We start from the raw sequence: 14,072 nt of genomic DNA, 5'->3' as shown, positions 1-14,072 counted from the left end.
GCTACTTTTACCTCTTTTATGGAAGACTACATCTATTTTTGTACGCGTATATATTGTAACCATTCATTCAATCCTTTTATCTATCTATATTCAAACCATTTAGCTATGCATTACGGTAAGCTAAATGTTTAGACTTCTCAGCTCGCTTGCTAACTAGAACCGTTACCAGACTCACATATTGCATTTGCACACTATTTTGTGAACAAGACTGTATTTTCTATTTTTCATTAGTTAAAACCCTAGTCAGTTATATGATGTACAGTGAGTAAAACCCCTTTAGATGGGAGTTTCCCATTAAAACGTCTTTATAGTAAGCGTAGGAGTGGGTCTCGTTGAGGTAACGTGACAGAGTTGTCCCTGCTGCACAGGTGCTCTACTTTTCCACAGCTCCTCCGCCCTCCGCTTCACAAACTGCGCTCATTCGCTCTCCTCAACAGCCCGGATGTAGCGCACAGGACCGCACAGTCCTCCTCTCAGTGATAATAACATGGCGCTGGCAGACACATAGCAGTGCCCACTATAATAACAATATCCACAATAATAGACCAAAATAAGCGACGGGACATGTGAGCTCTTCGACCCCACGACAAGCAGGTAGGCGCGGAGCATTTTGTTCGACAAACGCGCTTTGACGATGCAATTTGGTTCAAATGTGGCTGCTGCTTCTTCTTGCAGGGGGCAGAAAAGCCGCTCTGGAAAGGCGAAATTATTGTCTAACGGTTTAGTTTTTGTCCCTGTCTCTATGTCTGCGGGTTTATTGCCTCACGCTGAAATAGCAGTGTCATTCTGGGGCAGGTTTGTGTCGCTGCTTACAATGCATCCGTGTAGAAATAAATCTGTCATTTTGTAGAGCATGTGTTGTCATGGCTGTCAGGCTCTCCGTGCGTCGACCGCTGTCCTTGGTATTGAACTGGGTGGGCATCACACCTTGGCGTGTTGCAAATACATTTTGAATGGGTTGCGTCTCTTAAATGCTTTCATTGTTATTCAAACGTGCAGGAATTGTGGTCGATGGGAAAAAAACACGAGTGAAATGCACCTATAGCCTTATAATGTAGCAGGGGCTCAGTATGTATGCTGCTCAATTGTGAGCATATAGCCTTAATGGACGTTTAGCTCTCATGTAATAATATCTTTATTCTATCCTACTCTTTTATTTAAGCACTACTCCTCATGTATCGATCTACTGTATGACAGTGATGATGACAGTGCAAGACATTTATTTGCACTGGCCATGTTTTTGCTTGCAGCCAGCCAGAGTTTGAGTGTAGCTCAGGCTAATGTAGGCCAGGTAAGGAACAGATGGCTTGTTTTCAAGTTCAATGTGGATTAGAATGTGTAGACAAAAAATAAAAGTAGTAGCAAGGCCCTCTGTGCTAGGGTTCCCCTCCTAAGCTCATAATCACCCTAACAACAACACTATTAATAGTGGTAGTAGAAACATGTAGCACACAAAACCTGTGAGGCCTATATTTTAAAGATCAAACACCAATGTTGCTTGATGTTAATATTGTGTGCCCTTGAGATACAGCACATGCACCTTGCACTATTAACCTGTTTGATTGATTGATTGAAAAGTTTATTAACAGCTTGTATATTGGGTACAGTACAGTACAGCTCAAAACATACAATTGTTAAGGGGATGCAGACCAGAGAAAGACTTTCGTCTTGTTTACATCAGGGTCCCCCATTTCCAATTCATCATATCATTTAAGACATATAAGACATATTTGACATACAGATGGCTTATTTACAATTTACATACAGGTGGTTTTTTACATACAGATGGCTTATTTACAATTTTCATTTTAGATTTCGTTCTAATACATCCTAACCGGACATTTAAGACATACCAAGTCTACAGATATACAGTTAGTAACAGAGTCTAAAATGCGAGTATATACATAGATGGGGGGGGGAAGCTGTCCATTGTACGACAGGTTGAGATTTGTACCATTACCGGGGCCAGTTTTGCAATGCTTTCCCCCGAAGGTGCTCTTTAAGAGAGGTTTTGAAGGTAAGTATAGTTTTACTTTCCTTTACAGTTGTGGGAAGAGCGTTCCACCTGTCTGGAAGGATTGTTAGCTTATGAAGGTATAACTGTGACCTCAAGGTCTACAACCATCCTGGAGCACTACTGGGGCTAAACAGTTCGTTTTTTGGTCAATTCCTGGAAAATGAATCAACTATTTAGATTAATGATCAACTGTTGAAGTCATTTTTAAAGCAATTATGCAAATATATCTCTTAGATCTTGCTTTATTAGTGTTGATTGGAGGAATTGCAACTGCTGCTCTTTTTCCTTATGTGATAGTAGCTGAGTGTTTTTAGATTTGGGTTAAAACATGATGCTTGAGGTTGTCGCCTTGTAGTGGAGGAAATTGTGATGGGCATCTGGGAAACAATTAATCCCTTTTAGGCTTCCTAACCATATCTGGGGTTTTCTGCAATAAGAAAATAGGCAAGGGCTTTCACCACATAACGACAAAGTAGGCTGTCCACATCATCCTATCTGTACCTGAAATATTTCCATTTACTGACATCCAAATCTTCTTCTTGGGTTTTTTTCTCCTGTTCTGCTGATTTTCAGGTTCTGATTGGCCACCAGCACCTGTTTTGCAGTTAGTTAATGGATCAGGAAACTATTGTTACATTGCAATGTCCATGCTGAAACCATATATGACGCAGCCACACTTTACAGTTTACTGATCTCCATGTGTAAAATTGATGTAGAGACCCTTTAAATATCCTTGATGGCGGGGTACAATCTCTCAAACCATCTGCCTCTCCATATCGCACGTCAAGGCAAAGTGAGATAAAATGTTCTCTATGTTCGTCCTTTAGAGGTGATGGGATGTGTGTTATCTTAAATTGGGATGAAACTTAGAAGCTGAGTCAATGTGTCGGTCTGTGTTTGCTTGCACACTCCCTGGTTATCCACTCTGTAATGTATTCAGTGCCAGCAACGAGCACAACAGCTTTACATAATGATCAAAGCTTGAGGGATGCCAGAGCATGGCTTCAGCCTGCAGTAATAATAATAATAACCTTTGAAGTTATCACAATCCCACAACCTCATTGCCTTCATATTCTGTTTCTCATTCTCTCTCAACCTTGCGCGCCCTCACGCATGCACATACCCACTTGAAGGTCCTCTCCTGTTTAATGTTTCTGGATACGGGGTGAGTGCTTAAAAAGAGGAGAGTGATAATGAACACATGACTAACTATTTTAGTCCCTATGGCTCTGCACTAGACTGCTCTTGCTGTCTATGAGGAGGCAGCCTTCCACGCTCTCGCAAATTCACAATTACATAAGAGTCGGAGGGAGTCGTACATTGTGTAATTTGACCAGAAGGAGAAACTCTCGCACCTCTTTGCGATACATGCTGTATTACGTCTCTTTTATTGGTGCTACTTCCTCAACCTTCACGACTGACCTCATGTGCCGCTGGCCAACATCTCTCTCGCTCTATCTGTGGGTGAATAGTGTTTGAAATGCAAGTGTGGGAATGTGTTATCTGTAATTAAAGCGTCTGATTCAGCCCTCTATTTCTATATATATATAGGAGCCTCTCACAAGACTTATTGGGCATTTTATCCAAGTGTCTGGCGGACTTGCGCCGGTCGATCTCGCTAATCAAAGAGCAGTGCAAGGGAGCATGCAAACAAGGTTTTTTTTGATAGAGAGAAGTGCAGAGGAGGAGGAAGACGGCAGAAAAGATAGAGACGTGAGGAGAAAGGTTATGAGAGAGGAGGTAGAGCAGGGCAGGTGACCCTATAGGAGAGAGGGGGATGAGGATAGATGAATAAGCCGCAGCCCAGATGTGCTGGTGGGAAATGATGGGTAAAGTATTGGGATGAAAAGGAGGGTTAAATGGGGGTGTGGAGAACAGAGATGTGGGAAAAAGAAGGGGGAGAATAAGAGGATCAGAAGGCCAGAGATGAGTACAAAGAGAGGAAGTAGTGGCTGTCTATCTATCTATCCCCGTGTGTGTTGGGGGTCTTGCTTCCGCTCAGTCTGTCGCTTCTGCTCATTTCAGCTGCGAGCGAGCAGTCCGTCTGAATGCCAGACTCGTCTTCACATGTCAGCACTTTTGTCCCAGGTTATTGCATTTTGCAGTTTTTTTGTTAGCGGATTAAAAAAGAAAAAGCTTCCCTTGGCATGTCAGTGACACAATGAAGTGTGTATGTGTGTGTGTCAGAGAAAGAGATAGGGGGAAGACAGCGAGAGATTGAGCATATGAAGGAGACATTATGACAAAGGAGGAGGGCTGAACAAGAAGCAATTTAAAGAAATGGAGGAAGATAAATGTGTGTGTATGCATACGCTTCCTGTTCATGTCTTCAGCTGTAGAATCATGGATACCTTTCGCCCTATGCATTATGTTTCATATATAAGGAAATGGTACAGGTGTAGCGTTATGTCTTTTAGTGTAACTGGTGGTGAAATTACAATTTGAGCGTGACAAATCAAAGTAAATCTGACATGGAGACAGCAACCCAATTAATATGCGGTTTGTCATGGATCTAAAATATTCTGTCTGTCTTCGAGCTGTGTCATGTCTGTGTCCTTTTCTCCGGCAGAGAGCACTCATACACACACAAACAACAAACAATCATAGAAAGGGTTAACCTAGATACTCCAATAGCATCAGAATTAGAAGAGGAGACATAGTCTGAGTCCACCATAACCTACATCCTCCACTGTGTTCCACTTCCCTTCTTGGACTAAAGGCAGGAAAGGCCTGTGTGTGTGTGTGTGTGTGTGTGTGTGTGTGTGTGTGTGTGTGTGTGTGTGTGTGTGTGTGTGTGTGTGTGTGTGTGTGTGTGTGTGTGTGTGTGTGTGTGTGTGTGTGTGTGTGTGTGTGTGTGTGTGTGTGTGTGTGTGTGTGTGTGTGTGTGTGTGTGTGTGTGTGTGTGTGTGTGTGTGTGTGTGTGTGTGTGTGTGTGTGTGTGTGTGTGTGTGTGTGTGTGTGTGTGTGTGTGTGTGTGTGTGTGTGTGTGTGTGTGTGTGTGTGTGTGTGTGTGTGTGTGTGTGTGTGTGTGTGTGTGTGTGTGTGTGTGTGTGTGTCATCAGAGGGCACTGATGAAGAGGCCCAGTGAAGCTTGAATACGCAGCGATGCCCTCAGGCTACTGAGTGCTGCATCTGCCCAACTCAGCGCTGGCCCTTACAGCTCTGTCACCCACCCTCCGGGCTGAGGGTGCTATGCTATTTCTGTGTTAGCGTGGTGGTGGTGAATGTTTGTGTTTGTGATATTTTAACATGCCTCAGCTTCCCTGTATGTTGGGAAAAATCAGGGGTAATCTGCATGTTTAAAAATGTGCAATATAGAGGCCTAAATCTGTTGATAATGTGTGTGCTTTATAGCATTTCCTGTGTGTTTGGGCATGTGTTGTACTAGTAAACTGCTGTAGTAACCACTTGGAGCTTAATTCCGGTTTAATCACCATTAAAGTGATACCTGTTTGGAATGGGCACATCCTTGGAAGGCCAATTGCTGTGTCTGCACCCTTCCCCCAGAGGGCTTTAGAAGCTGTGCTCTAGGATCATGAATGGGCAAAAGTTCGGTTCATCTGACACTCTCAATTGTTTTTATTTTTGGCATATTACAGAGGAATGGAGGAGAAGAGCAGGAGAGTCCATAAAGGAATGAAGAGACAGACTGAGATCAATTTAGTTTTAACTTTTGCTAAGTTTTTAAGATGTATTTCTCACTGCAGTCTATGTCAATTGTCAATAGGTGTGATTTAAAAGTCCATGATTTTAGTGGCCTCCTGTGAAACCGGCGTGACATGACACAGATCCTGCTGGATCCACGGTGTGGTTTTGTGTGCTGCTATTTTAGAAAATCTTGGTCAAGTGAATAAAATAAAATGGAGGACTCTCTTACCAATCAGTGGTCTGCAGTGTCTTAACTCCACCTTCTAGTGATGGCTCAGTTTGCTTCCAACCTTGACGCAGGTGTTACCAAAATAAGTACCGCAAACTATATACAACTTTTGTCACTGGAAAAAGAGAACATTAGGGAATCGTACCATGTAGTGGAAAAGAGACAGGTGATCCTAACACAGATCTGTTTTTCACTATTGTTTAAAACACTTTTTAGTGCGGTGTTACAACTTTATCTAAACACCACAAGTTGCAAAGTAAACCGTCATAAAAACAACTCATAACCTGAAGTAACGGCAGTGGTCTGTGCTATGCACAGCTAAATACTGCTGACAGTGTATTTCTCGCTTTGTCTATGAAATCCCTCTATAATTACTTACTTCTTTTGTTACTCCTGGCAGTCTTTTCTACCTATCTTGAATACCACAGGCCTCCAGATGGGTCCCAGACTTCCACAAAGCATGTCCACAGTGCAGTCGCACCTCATCTCATATATGTGAAAAAAGCCATTTTACTCATATCTATGGCCTATTGAAGCACTTTGACAGTGATTTTCCAATTAATTGAGAGATAAGTGAGATTGCAGTTGTAATGTGATCATTATGTCATCTTTGTTACCAGTATTATTGTTTTACAGTGAAGATCAGTTCAGTGTTTTTATGATGACTTAATGTCTTTGAAGTATTTATACAATGAACTGTTAAATGGCCAAGGCTCACACTGTGTAAATCACTCTATAGAGCTCATGAACATTTTTTATTGCTGCACATGTGCATATTTGTTACACCACGTTCCAGTTCATGATTACAACCATAAATGATGTCCCACTTGTTTACATTTTCTCCTGGGTGTATACTCTTCTGATAGATGCAAAGAGCTGTATTGTAGAGGTATGACAACCATCCAAGAGTGAATACTTGGATGTAAATGTTGTAAACACTCTCATCAGATTTCCTCCTTCTCAGTGATCACAGAGGAATTAGGGAGGAAAGGAAGAAACCCAGTAAAGTATCCTGAAGGGATCCTTGAAGTAGCTCAATGCTCTCCATCGTATTACCAGCCAATGTAGCTTTCATAACAGTTGTCAGCAAGCTCTCGCTGTTTTGTTCTGTGTTTTGAGATCAGTCAGGTGGAATTTCATCAAAGCAAACCTGAATAAGGACATTCATTATGGCTCAGCTTGATTCATTACCAAGCCCCAGCTCCCACACCCCAATGGGGAGACTTCAAAGAGGTTGAAGATGCAGGCTGCTATTGCACTTACATCATAGCATCCTATCCACCATCCACGCTGTAGCCCCCATCTGAGAGGCAATTATGAGTCAATGTGTAACAGTGGCTGAAACATGAATGTTATTTGAACCATCATCATCTCTCAGTCTGACCTTTAGACCAGTGGTTCTCAACTGGTGGGTCGCGACCCACTTTACCGTTTCGAGTGGCTCGCAGATGTGTGAGTGAAGAAATGTTTTTCTTTTTGTTTTTTTGGGGAAAAAAGTCAAACTTTTATTTTGAAGGTCCGATGTTCTAACGCTGTACATGCAGTAGGCGTTGGACTGGAAGTACCGGAGACCATAAACGGTTTTGAAAACTTCTGTCATGTAGTGATCATCTTCTCAATAAAACCTCTTTGCTGATGTTTTTTCGAGTTTTCTGGCCAATCAGAATCAAGATTGTTGCCGGAAGTCCCCACGGAGAATAACTTTGCGGTAGAACTATTCTTTATACATCCATGGGTACAACTTCAGATCAAAATGAACAAGTAATGAAATACGACCCCCGGTTTGATGATTGACAGGTCACAGAACAATGGGGGCTATCTACCCTTACCCACAAATTAAAGTAATTCACACAGACTATCTCCTCTTTACTCTTCTCTCTGTGTGGAGCAGCAAGTTCAGCTGTCAGAACAAAGTGAAAAACAAACAATGGCATAAAATATTATTAATATGTCGGGTAGCAATAGATTTATTTATTTTCTTCTCAGAGTGTACCAGAATGCGTAGTTTATATGTTTGTATTTCTAAAAATCTCCTGGGGAAGAATCCCCCCAGAGTTGCTGGGGTTGGGTTTTCAGCATGTGTGCCTTTTTATGTTATAGTTCAGCTTTGATTCCATCATCTCATTAAACCTTTTTTAAAAGCATACTTTAGTTCTGTGAAGGGATATATGCACTGTACTTCACTTTAATGAATATTGTATGCTGAAAAGCGTATATATTACAGCACGATATTTGAACAGATTTGAGTGGTTCAACATTTCGGGTCGCAATCTATTGACAAAGGAAAAAGTGGATCCACTCCCGAGGCCTGACCAGTTGAGAACCACTGCTTTAGACCTTCTCACTCCAACCTACAGTTTCATCCAAGAAGGCTAATCTGCCTGTGTTACTATTTTGTTATCCCAGTCAAATGTAATAATCTCAAAACCACTGCAATTTACAGCAGTGATTTTAGAATAAAATGTGGCTTCTTATTTCTAGCCACCAACTGTTGATTTTGTCACCTGAAATGAAAACTGTCGCTGTGAGATTATATCCGCTGCAACTAGATAGCTAGCTAGCAAAATAGGCTAACATTAGCTTCATTAGTAGGTAGAAAATGCTTTCACTGTCTTATTATGTCCAGTGTACTCTTTTTAAAACAGTGAATTTGAATTTGATGGCTATACTTGAAATTATGATAAAAAGTGCAACTAAAGCCAGTAATTAGACACAAAAGATATAGCATTGTCCACGTATGGCAGTCAAGCAATAGTCAGGGCTAGTGTTGTAAATATACAAACGAAACATGAAGAAACATAACCCTGTGTAGCTGCTTAGCTTAAATACTTTATGAATATTTCATTATGTTTGTATGTTAGACGAGAAAAAGCTGCTGAGCTATGAATGGATAGTAACTGTTCAGGGCAGGGATTATCAATAAGTCAATAGGACTAAAGCCCACTAATGTTAACTTCTGATATAATAAATATCTCTCCATTATAAGTCTTACCAACTGAGCTTAAGATTCTCCTATTGACCAGCAAGTGCTTGGATCCTCATTTGTTCTGTCCAAATGAGTGAAATTCATTCAATCAGCATTTCAGAAGACAAATAGCACCTTGTTTTTAAGCTAATTACACACAATAGATGACTTTCTGATTGGATGCAGTCAGTTGACAAGGATTTATATGAGCCAAGACAATAATCTAATCTATCCTAATGTTTGGTTTGTGGCTCTATACAAATGGACTCCATTCAGTTCCCAGTCAATTTTGCAATCAAGATTCCTGCCATGCTTTTGGTCAACACAGGGGATGTGTTCATGTGTCAGCCGACGTGGCGTTGTAAACACAGACATGTGTTACTGAACAACGGTGTCGAAACGGTATTAGTTCATGGGATAAGGATGTAGTGGCTTGGGGGGATCTTATGTTGAGCTCTTTCCTCCTTCTTCCTTCCCCTTTTCTATGACTGATTTGGAATCCCTTGTCAGTCAACAGCAGTGATTCAGCCTTAATTTAGCCTGCTTAGAAACTTGACCATCACATAGATTAGCGTCTGTGATGTGTCGCTTAACATGGCCATAAACCGTGAACCTAACTCAACTTCGGGCATAAAAAAGTCCATCATTATCCTCTCATGTCATCTTCTGTGTGTGTGTTCTATTGCATTATTACTCTGATTCATGCACGAGAGCACCCACAGACATGCAAGAACACATATGCAGCCAGACTCATACATACTGTATGTGTGCATGACTGAATGCAGATGAATCCTCACAGAAACAGCCACGCACACAAACTCACATATTACGGAAGGCGGCAAATGACGTAGCGCAACACGGAGCTCACAGATGCGCTGCCTGAATAGATTAGAAGCATTCATCCAATGAACCAGCTGTGCTTTCTTTCTTTGATGCCCGGGCATGAAACTGCAGGAAATTACAACAAAAGAGGGATGCAGAGACTTAGCTGATATAAAAAAAAGAGATCCACTCTGACGTGTATGGCATGTTAACGCTGTGTAACTTGTCAGAGCGGCAGCTGCAGGCTATGCTCACCGAGTGCACCCCATTAGATTGATTGATATACCTCTCTATTTGTGGAGTACTTGTAAAACCATGAAATCTAACTATTTGTTATAATGTGATTACTGTCAAACTATTTTTTTTCTACCCTTTACATCATGCACCTATTGTTTGCAGTCTAATAAGCGAGATAAACTGAGGTCTATACTGTATGTACAGTAAGCAGCATCTACATACTGCGTTTGGACTGACTTGCTAATTTGTAGCTGGGTTAAATGTAACGATCCATTAGTGTAAGGAGAGGCTAAATGTGCAGCATATACTGTAGGCTTGTTAGCTGTATGTACTCCATGGGGGCTTGTTGTGCGCCTGCTTGCCGGGCTGTTTTTTTTCGGAGGCGCTCCAGCAGCCTTGCAGGGTTCTGGTTGTGCAGCGTTCAGTGCACTGCCTGTGTAGCTCTAATGAAGCCAAGCACAAGTCTCCTTTAAACCCCCTGTGTGTTTATAGAAAAAAAGACAACCGTGAGATGCAGAAAGAGTAAAAGGAAGAGGAAGCGGCATGCTGCTGAAATATAAATTGGCTGCAAATCGTTGTTTGTTGTGAATTTTACTGCAACAAAATGGTGGACTCCTGTAATGGCAACAGTAAAGCCAAGATTTGTAATTGGTAAACAAAGGGACTGTGTAATTCTAAAGTGATTATCCCTGAATTTAAATTGGTAGATTAGTTACTTGTCTTGTCATTCATTTCTCATTTAGCAACATAAACTGTGTTCAGTTGCTTCCGTTTACAGTATCTGGTTAAAAATAGCATGACCCCCCCTCACCTAAAAATCCCACAGCAGAAACTAGGTCCTTCACCTCTTTCAGCCCTGTAAGCAGCTGCCTCGTCTCTTTTGTAATGCTCCAGGAAAAAGCAGTTCTCCTGATTGTGCAGTTATGCAGCATGCTACAATGCATTATGAATTATTTGGCTTTGTTTCCCCTGTCGTTCTATTATCCTTCTAGCTAAGCCTCTTCATTTCCTCTGCCTCAGACGGCTGTGCCACTGTGCATTTCCCTCCCTGTAATTTATCCATCTGCAGAAATGGACCATGAGTGCGTGTGTACTTGTACTGTGTACTTCAACGTTGTGTTTAAAGGGTGATGATTGCTCTGCCCTCGTGGTTTACAAGATAACAAGGTAATGATGACTGCTACTTTCTAAGCTAGCTGCAGCCAATCCCTCCTGAAGTGTGTGAGTGTGTTTGCTAGTACAGTAGTATATGAAATGGATCTAACCACTGTCATAGTTTACACTCAGCTCTGGATAGTGCTGGATATATTTCTGAGCAATACAGTTTCTGAAGGTTTTTATTTCTGCTGACTGCAAATCAAGTCTCTAGCTAATTTCATTAGCTGTAGCGTCCTAGCTAATTACTGTGAGCTACTGTTAGCTACATGACTTGATTAGAAACGTCTGCGGCTAACTTATTTATATTTCTGGGGAGTTTAAGAGACAGTGTTTGGGATTTGGCTGCACTTAGAGATCCATTTCCAGATTACAATCAAGAACCCTTAAAGCTCACCCTCTCCTTTTTAGAAGCGGTAAAATAAAACAAATTGCGATCACATGCTAACGCTGTGGTATTCTTCAGGACCCTGCTCAAAGGCCATCTTTACCACTACACCACCAACGATGCAATGCATTTCAGGTGGCATTACTGCAGTTTGATAAGCACTTGCCATAACCACGGTAGCCATGTAGAAGGTCCTATCTGTGTTTCGTTTGCATCATAGTAGACTCTGTGGACTTTGATCCGTCATATTATAATGGATTTTAAGGTATTGGAGAACTACCAGGGGTAGACATTAAGGGTAAAGTTTAAATAGTTTTAAAGGTCAACTCAAAGAATGGTTGAGCAACAAACAGACTCCTGCACTTTATATATCATAGCTGCTACATTGTACTGCCATGTGGTTAATGCTTGTATGCTGCTCTTGCTCTTCCTGCATATCATGTATTTATTTTTGCTATGTATATAAATGTCATGTTCTTATATGTTGTATGTGACGGGACTACGGATGGGAATTAGCTCAAAGCTAAAATCCGGCTCATTTACACTTGTAAGCATTATTTTGTTTTAAAGTGTTCATCAATGTGCACTGTCCCAATTCAAATAAACCATTACAAAATGAAAAATTCCACTGGCCCTCCGGGCATAGAGTCCATGTTTCTTTTTTTCTTTTAGCTGATCCAAAAAAAGACTGAATTTGTTTCAAACTGTGAGCTTTATGATCCATTGTAGCTCTAACACACACACACACACACACACACACACACACACACACACACACACACACACACACACACACACACACACACACACACACACACATATCTCTGGATACAGTGACCCTAATCCCTTCACGTTATCAGTGAGCATCAGTGTGTGAAGTCATGTGGACTGGTATGAGTCGGGGGGCTGAGATCCGCTGATGAGAACATCTCCACTAGACGCATATCATCCTTTCACACCCGACCCACCACTGCCTCGCAGCCCGCATTAGCTCAGAAGCTGTTTAGTGGAGAGAGAAGGCCGACTATATTTAGCATTTCATGTAGACAAAGCACTGTTTTGTCAAGATACCAGTCGAAAGTCATATCTAGTCACACTTTTCAGCCTTTACAGTTGTGACTGCTGCCAAACTACTACTAGAGGTTTCATATAACAACATTTTCAAATGCCATTTGTTTTATCTTTCAGAAGACAAAGAGATGCTGTGTTTCATCTCTAGATACTCTGGATATAGAGAACAGATTTTGTTAATCCAAAAATGTTTGTTCCAGCTTTTTACTATTGAATGTTATTTCAGTATGTGTTGGCGCAAACCAGGAATTGAGCCTGATACACACTGATATTGATACTGATTAAGCTGCATCAGTACAGTCTATAATAAAGGAATTATTTCATGCTCAACAATGGTTATCAATTACAAAGTCACTGTTTTTCTCATGTCTGTCTTTATTTGTTTGACTTTCTGTAACATGACCTCTGATTGTGCGCGCTTCAACCTCAAAAGTATTGATTGGGGACGACAAATTAAAAACATAATCAAAGGAGTATCTCAAAGACAAAAGTAAAGTGAACAGGAGCATTATGTTTTCAAGATGAAAGGGTGTCGTGGAGTGATTGAATTGGGGGCTGTTTTGGAACTGGTTGCTCCTTAGTTGCAATGAGTAACTGTATTATTATCTTGAGTTGGTGTCTTCATGTAATTACTGCATGTTAGATCAAGAGTTGGAACTTTAAACCACTGTCTGTCTTTTCTAAATGTCCATATTAAGGTTTTTCTTTGTCCCTTTTAGTATTTGCTTGACCTAAATCCACTGAAATATATGACACAGTGTGTTTGACATATGGAATCTATCTAATGTGGATTTCACAGTCTCTGTAGACATACTTTATTATTTCTTTACACTGTATTTGGACTGTGGCAGCACTGAAATGCCTTGCAGATCCCAATGTCATTCTGATCTTTCTTATGAAAGTCATTGGGGTGTAGGTCAGACTTTGTTGGCTGAATATTTGTCTTTTGTCATGTTACCATTAGACCTCCTCCTCACTGTTATCCTGACTGGCTCTCACTAGATTCATTCAACTTCTGCAATTTACAATGCAGCTTTTTCTCTTTTCTTGTTGTGCGGGTATACAACAGTTTATATACACATAGCTAATTGTATAGTCTTAGCACACATGCAAAACATATAATTAAAATGGATTTTGAACAAAGTGATTGAATATATCCCACAGTCAGTTTTTGGCAACATTGTACATATAGAAGCATCTTGTTAGCTTGAGTGTGTGCGGTTTCTGTTACTTTGAAAATTGCAACAGAAAGAAGTGTAGACGGAACTTGAGCATCATGGCAATTGGGCTATAGTCTTTAAAGAACATAATTCACCATTGTCTGTGGTTGAACACAATCGACTTATGTGCCTTTTCTGGAATGTTTTACCTTCACACGGACACAGTGACTAACTGTTGGACGGTGTCAGTGTGTTACTTTGGAAACTCAGAATGTTGAGAGAAATGTTTTCCAACAGCTTTCTTTTTGAGCAGTAAAAGATAGAAGTTGTTTGTATCTGTTTAGTCATAACGTCTACACTATTCGTGTTTCCGTAATCCT

General features: G+C 40.9%; 1 protein-coding gene across 3 annotated transcripts in view; it reads left to right on the top strand.

Annotated features, from left to right (window-relative positions):
* The first annotated feature begins 499 nt into the window (after positions 1 to 499).
* Positions 500 to 14,072, top strand: part of pak7 (p21 protein (Cdc42/Rac)-activated kinase 7) — a 68,124-nt gene continuing 54,551 nt past the window's right edge. For all 3 annotated transcript variants that reach the window (XM_034150376.1, XM_034150375.1, XM_034150373.1), the window contains exon 1: positions 500 to 594. The gene's annotated coding sequence lies outside the window, so the exon portion shown is untranslated. The remainder of the gene's footprint in view (positions 595 to 14,072) is intronic.

The sequence above is a fragment of the Trematomus bernacchii genome, unplaced genomic scaffold (assembly GCF_902827165.1).
Source record: "Trematomus bernacchii unplaced genomic scaffold, fTreBer1.1, whole genome shotgun sequence".
NCBI classification, from domain to species: domain Eukaryota; kingdom Metazoa; phylum Chordata; class Actinopteri; order Perciformes; family Nototheniidae; genus Trematomus; species Trematomus bernacchii.
Note: the sequence above shows the minus strand (reverse complement) of the source record. Positions and strands in the feature narration are given on the sequence as shown.